Here is a 7,223-nt window from a genome sequence, read left to right as displayed (position 1 = left end):
CATCAGCTGCAGATCCTTTAAGACCTGTAAGTTGTGAGATCAGGCCTTTATGAGCATCAGTGAGACTGACTGCAGGGCTGGAGGCTTGATTTTACCTGTGGATGAATTGGTGTGTCCCAATACTTTTGTCCATATATATATATATATATATATATATATATATATATATATATATTATGAATATTATTATTATTATTATTTATGCTGTATAACCAAACACCCCCCCCCTTTATGTAACAAAGGACATGTCCCAAACCATAAAACCCGCCCCCCCCCATACCTGTACCACCCCCCCCTCTCCCAAAGTCACGCAGTCTGACCTTGCCATTTTGGCAGCCTTTCCTGGGAAAAGCAAGTGTCTCGTTGAAATTCACTAGGGGTTGCCAGGTCCTCCCACCCGGCCCATTGATCCAGGTGGATTGCAGGTGTGGTATTCATGAGAGCGATGGGGGATTTGTCCTATAAAGTTAAAATATAGTCCTGCCGCCTCTCGCCATGTTTTATTCACGAGCCTCCGTTCCCCCAGCCCTCTGCAATTCCACGGCCTTTTCCAAAGTACCAATCTTCCCCCTCTTTTCCTGCTCAGCCTGTTGTTCTCATTCTCTCTCGCTCTCTCTCTCTCTCTCTCTCTCTCTCTCTCGCTCGCTCGCTTCCCACAGCTATACTTACTGTAGCTTCATTTGTTCCTGAATGTTTTGTAGAGCAGCAATCAATCACTGAGAAACATTCAGACCCTGAAGCTTCTCCAGCTGAAGGGTGCTTGTGTTTCCACAGCTATGAAATGACCCGAGTTTAAAGGACCAATATTGTGGGAAACTGCAGCTTCATGTTCTGAAGCTCGTTCTGCTTTTAGCGTAAATAAAAGTGATGAAGCGCCGAACCGACCCGCGCAGTTCATGTACGGGAACTAGGCTGCATAACCCCACCCACACATTTACATATGACCTCCCATTTAACCTTTTGCAGTTTAGCCCCGCCCATTTAGCCTACAACAGTTTAGTCCTGCCCATTCAGCCTACAGCAGTTTAGTCCTGCCCATTCAGCCTATAGCAGTTTAGCCCCACCCATTCATCTTACAGCAGTTTAGTCCCGCCCATTCAGCCTATAGCAGTTTAGCCCCACCCATTCATCTTACAGCAGTTTAGTCCCTCCCTTTCAGCCTACAGCAGTTTTGCCCCGCCCATTTAGCCTACAGCAGTTTAGTCCCGCCCATTCAGCCTACAGCAGTTTAGTCCCACCCATTTAGCCTACAGCAGTTTAGTCCCTCCCTTTCAGCCTACAGCAGTTTTGCCCCGCCCATTTAGCCTATAGCAGTTTAGTCTCACCAATTTAGCCTATATCAGTTTGGTCCTGCCCATTTAGCCTATAGCAGTTTAGCTACACCCATTTAGCCTATAGCAGTTTAGCTACACCCATTTAGCCTACAGCAGTTTAACCCCACCCATTTGGCCTATAGCAGTTTAGCCCCACCCACTCAGCCTACAGGAGGATTTGCCCCGATCCACTGGACTGGGTCAGAACACCCAGACTGGCCTTCAGGAATTATAAACTTTAGAAAAAACCTGCGGGCAGAAAAGTTACACAAACTGACAGAGCTACTAGGGAGGTGTTTCTGATAAAGTGGCCAGCGAGTGTGTATTAGCTTCAGACACAACTACAGAAGAAGAAAAAAACAATCCTTCCCAAGCTGTCAATCATAACGTGCAATCCCATCAAAAAAACAACAGTCCCTCAGTAGAGCGAGCGCTACGGCCGGCCCATAAAGCCCATCAAACAGTTCATTCTCCTCTCAGGAGGGGGAAGCCAGGCCTGCCGGTTAGCTCGCCATTGTTTGAACTTTAGCTTCTAATCTGGAGCTCGCGACATCCATTCATTTCTTATTCATGCAGAGAAGCTGATGCACGGTTGAGCTTATGAGGTCAGTATGCACACTCTTACCTAATCCCTTTGTAGTGATACACAAAGCCAGGTTGGGAAAACACACGCCTGCGTGGTGTGCTGCAGGGATGAAGGCTGTGGGGAAGCTTTGCTGGGAGGCGTCTAGCATTGAATGCTAAAGCCACAGTCGCTCAGTCGCTCTGAAGATGTGCTCTGCATGTTCCTGTCCGGTTTCTCCACATAAGGCAACAGAAAAGTGTCAGTGTATAATGATGATGATGATGATGATGATGACGATGATGATAATAATAATAATTTGGCCAGAAATGAAATGTACCACCTTGTGGATTTTCCGCAGTCGATCTTCACGGCTAGTGTAGCTAACACCGAACAGCGTAGAGCTCACTGAGTGGTTATCAAGGTCATGCTGGTCATGCTGGCCAACAACATTGTTCATGATGGTCAACCAGCGTGGTCATGAAAGTCATGCTGGTCATAATGTATAACCAGTGTGGTTATGAAGGTCAACTAGTGTGGTCATGAAGGTCATACTGGTCATGATGTTCAAGCAGCAGGGTCATGATGGTCAAGCAGTGTGGTCATGTATGTCATGCAGGTCAGCCATCTTGTTGGTCATCCTGCTTGGTCAGGAAAGTTATGCTGGTCATGATGTATAACCATCATCATTAACTGGTCATGCTGGTTAATGCTGATCAACCAGTATGGTCATGAAGTTCAAGCAGTAGGGTCATGAAGGTCAACCAGTGTGGTCATACTGGTCATGCTGATCAACCAGTATGGTCATGACGGTTAACCAGTGTGATCATGAAAGTCATGCTGGTCATGATGTATAACCAGTATGGTCATGATGGTCAACCAGTGTGGTCATGCTGGTCATGATGATCAACCAGTGTGGTCTTGCTGGTCATGATGGTCAACAAGTGTGGTTATGAAGGTCATGTTGGTCATGATGGTCAATCAGTGTGGTTCAAGTCATGCTGGTCAGCTATCTTGTTAGTTATCTAGCTTGGTCATGAAAGTCATGCTGGTCATGATGTATAACCAGTAGAGTCATGATGGTCAACCACTGTGGTCAAGCTGGACATAATGGTCATGCTGGGCAGGTTGTTTTTCCAGCAGGGTTGTCACTCACTCTCGTCACTTGCTGGGACAACACGGTGTTGTGGGTTTTTAGCTTGTCCTGCAGAATTCTTACAGGGCTGGTGGTCGTTGCTAGGTTACAGGGGAATAAGGTGGACTGACCCTTACAGAGACTTGGTCAGAGTGCCGTTATCAGGAGATACTGGTGCTCAGCACGGAGGTCGGTATTCGGTGTCTTCCTTCTTCTTCGCTCTTGCTTGTGGAACGTCTCGGCTGGTGTGGGAGGCTCCCTCGAGTGCGAGCGTTTACAGTGAATGAGATGTAAAGCAGCTGAGCTCTTCTGTTATGTCGGCGTTTCCCTGCCTATGGCTTTGCTCTGCTTCGTGTTTTCCGTCTCAAGGGCGTACGTGTGTTACACCTGGAACCTGCAGAAATGAGCAAAATAGAAGATCAAAGCAGAAACCAGAGAGCTAATTAGCAGACGAGAGAGTGGAGGTGTGAGGAGTCGCTGTTGTCTTGTAGGCTTCTTCTGTCTTCTCTGTCTTTCTGTCTTGTCTCTGTCTCACAACCCTGCTGAAGAAAAGAGCCTGGCCAGCTCAACGCTACTCAAGCTGGTTGACCAGTGTAGGGATGGTGTTGTTGTTTGGGTTTGGAAGCTAAGCAAGCTAAACAACCAGTATGACCACACTGGTGGGACGGCATGACCAGCATCACCAATCTGGACGACCAAGCATTAGCAAGCTTGAACAACAACATGAACCTATTGGCACCATGCTGCCTAATGCCAGGCGTGGGCTAGTAGAGGGGAATAAAGCCCCCCAGCAGCATTGAGGAGCTGTGGAGCAGTGGAAGTACTGTGTTCTCTGGAATGATGGATGGTGGAGTTCCATCCAGTACTTTTGGGTTGAGTTTTAGATGTAGAGTTTTGATGATCATCATCCAACATCCTGACCTCACTAATCAAATCCTCACAGCAATGTTCCTCCAAAATCTAGCAGAATGCCTTCCCTCCAGGACAGTAGGGACAGTTACTCCAACAAAAGGCAGGATCAACTCTTTTTAACACCCTTGATTTCAGAAGAAACGATGAATGAGCAGGTGTCCCAATACTTTTGTCCAAATATATTGAACCGTAAGGATTCAGTTCAGCCAAGATATACAAACACACACACACTGTGTTGCAAAGTGATGGCTGCAGAGACCCTCTCTCTGCAGGCTCTGGCATATGAAGGGTCCCTTTCTTTGAAGGGCTCATTCACGCACATTTGGGAGCATCTGAGCGAACTTTGCCGACACTCGAAAAAAAAGCTAGACTCAAATTTACATTTCATTAAGTTTCATTGTAAACTCTGCCGCTTCGGCATCTCGTCATTCGCGGCTTCGTTTCCGCCGCCACTCAATCGATTTACATCTGTGGGTGATGGAAGGTCGGGACGGCTCAGGTTCCTGCGATTTCACAGAAGCGAAGGCCTCATTTCACGACCCCACCAAACCGAGGAGCCTCGAGTGACGCAACGGCCGAGAAACGCCGCCTTCCATCGCCACGTCCTCGGCTCTGAGGCTCGCCCGCAGTGTGAGGCCCAGACAGGGAGTGCGGTGTGTTAAATCATGTAAGCACAATATTAGCTCTCGCCCCTCCATTAGAGAGCCAATGAGGTTGGGGAAAGAGCTGCTGCTGGGGTAATTGCTTGTAGCATAATTTGCAATAAATACAGCGAGTGGAAAGCGAACGCGGAGAGAGGACGATGTGAGAATGCCAAACGAGGGAGCATTAGCAAAAATAATTGGCCTCTGCACGAAGGCCGGGATCCAAGCTTTCCCAGCAGAACGTTGCCCAGAGCTTCACCACCTTCTTCCATCTCTCCCTGGCCCAGTTCTGAGGCTCACAGTCCCAATGTAGGCGCTTTCCGCAATGGCCAGGGGCCAACATGAGCAGTGTGAGCAGTCTGTGAGACTATACAGCCCTACAGGCAGCAGGGGGCACTGCACCGTGTTTTCTGTAGCCTCGGGTGCCCATGACCCTGTCGCTGGTTCTCCAGCTGTCCTTTCTTGGGTCACTTTTTGTAGGTACTGACCACTACATAGCGCCAAGACCCCACAAGACCTGCCTGATATTCTGGAGATGTTCTGACCCTCCAGTCATCTCAGTGGACAAAAGTATTGGGACAACTGTCCATACATAATGTGATCTTCCTGGAGCTCCATCATCCATCATTCCAGAGAACACAGTTCTTCCACTGCTCCACACCTCTCAATGCTGGGGGGCATTATTAGCCATGATGCCAGTAGGTTCATGTTTACTGTATCTGCTCGAGAGTCCTATTCTATTGGCAGTACTTCTCCACAGGGACTAAACACGCTGTGTGTGTGTGTGCATTTGCACATCTGTGTCAGCAATGGGTGAAAGTTATAGTAGCTGAATGTGTTCATTACAGGGGGATGCGTGATTCTGGAGGCGTGTCTGCACTGTCATTACTGGTCACTACTTCCCTCACCACCCATCTAAGCACTGCTGTACCGCTCCAGTAATCCGATCCGATTCGTCGGAGTTTTGGGGGCTCTTTGAAGTGATAACAGGAGCATGATGTAACTTTCTCAGAATGATTTCAGGGGCTGGATTTGAAAGGGGAACGCAAGTGGATGCCATCCTTCCCAGTCAGGAAAACGACACAAACCATCCAGAAGCTTCTGAACGACTTTGTATGATGTCATATTTTCGCTCAGCCTCATAGATTAGACAGACATTTACAATTATTACATAAAAAAAGCTCCCTTAGTTTATTAAAGTATGTTATTATTTTATTTTATGACCATTTTAAGATCTGTTACTCAGTAACTGCCATAAACTATGATTCGGTTTCTATTTTAAATGATTCAGTACCAAGTACAAATGATTTCATATATACAAGAAAGGATTCAGTAACTACAAATATATTATTCAGTCTTTACTATTTACTAAGTGATTCTACTAGAAATGATTCAGTATCCAATGTAAACAATTGAGATAATATAAATGATTCAGTATGTTTAATTAATGATTCCATTACTGTTATAAATGATTTAGTCTGCTACATATTATTCAGTTACTATTATTAATAATGATTCAGTAGCTACTAGTAGTATAAAACACTGTGTATCTACTTAAAATTATTCGGTATCTTTACTAAATGATTACGTTACTATTTTAAAAGACTCAGACTACTACATATTATTCACTTACTATAATAAATGATTAATTAACTGCTACTAGTATGGCATACTTAGTATTTACTATAAATGATTCAGTTACTATTATAAATAATTCAGTCTGCTACATATTATTCACTTACTATTATAAATGATTCGTTAACTACTACTAGTATAGAATACTGAGTATCTACTATAAATGATTCAGTATGTTTAATAAATGATTCACTTACTGTTAGAGATTATCCAGTCTGCTATTTATTATTTACTTAATATCATTAATATTGATTCAGTATCTACTACTAGTATATAAATCTGAGAATCTACTATAAATCATTTAGTATCTTTAATAAATGATTCAGTTACTGTTAGAAATGATCCAGGCCAACATTGTTATTCAATATCTTTAACAAATGATTCAGTTATTATTCTAAATGATTCAGTCTGCTATATATTATTCACCTAATATTATTATTAATGATTCAGTAACTACTACTAGTATATAAATCTGAGTATCTACTATAAATGATTCAGTATCTTTAATAAATGATTCAGTTACTATTCTAAATGATTCAGTCTGCTATATATTATTCACTTATCCACTTACTTATTCACTAATGATTCAGTATGTTTAAGAAATGATGCAGTTACTATCATACATGGTTCAGTAACTGATATAAATGATTCAGTATTTACTACAAATGATTCAGTAACTGCTATGAAACTAATATGTGATGACCAGGTCAGAACATCTCCAAAACATCAGTGGTCAGTACCAACCAAAAGTGCTCTAATGAAAAACAACCTTGGATCATGGGCGCCCAAGGCCTCACCTCACAACTAACAGGACTTAAAGGATCCACAGGACACCTTCAGAGGTATTGTGGAGGCCGTACCCTGACAGGTCAAAGGAGACCTACTCAGTAGTAAGCGGGTGGTTTTAATGTTATGGCTGAACTACCAAACTACTGCAGGTTAAACCAGTGACCCAAGATCCGAACTTTAGCCTTGATCCCTAAGTGGACGAAACACTGGCTACTATTCGACAGCACAGCGAA

The sequence above is a fragment of the Salminus brasiliensis genome, chromosome 6, assembly GCF_030463535.1.
Source record: "Salminus brasiliensis chromosome 6, fSalBra1.hap2, whole genome shotgun sequence".
NCBI lineage: Eukaryota > Metazoa > Chordata > Actinopteri > Characiformes > Bryconidae > Salminus > Salminus brasiliensis.
Note: the sequence above shows the minus strand (reverse complement) of the source record.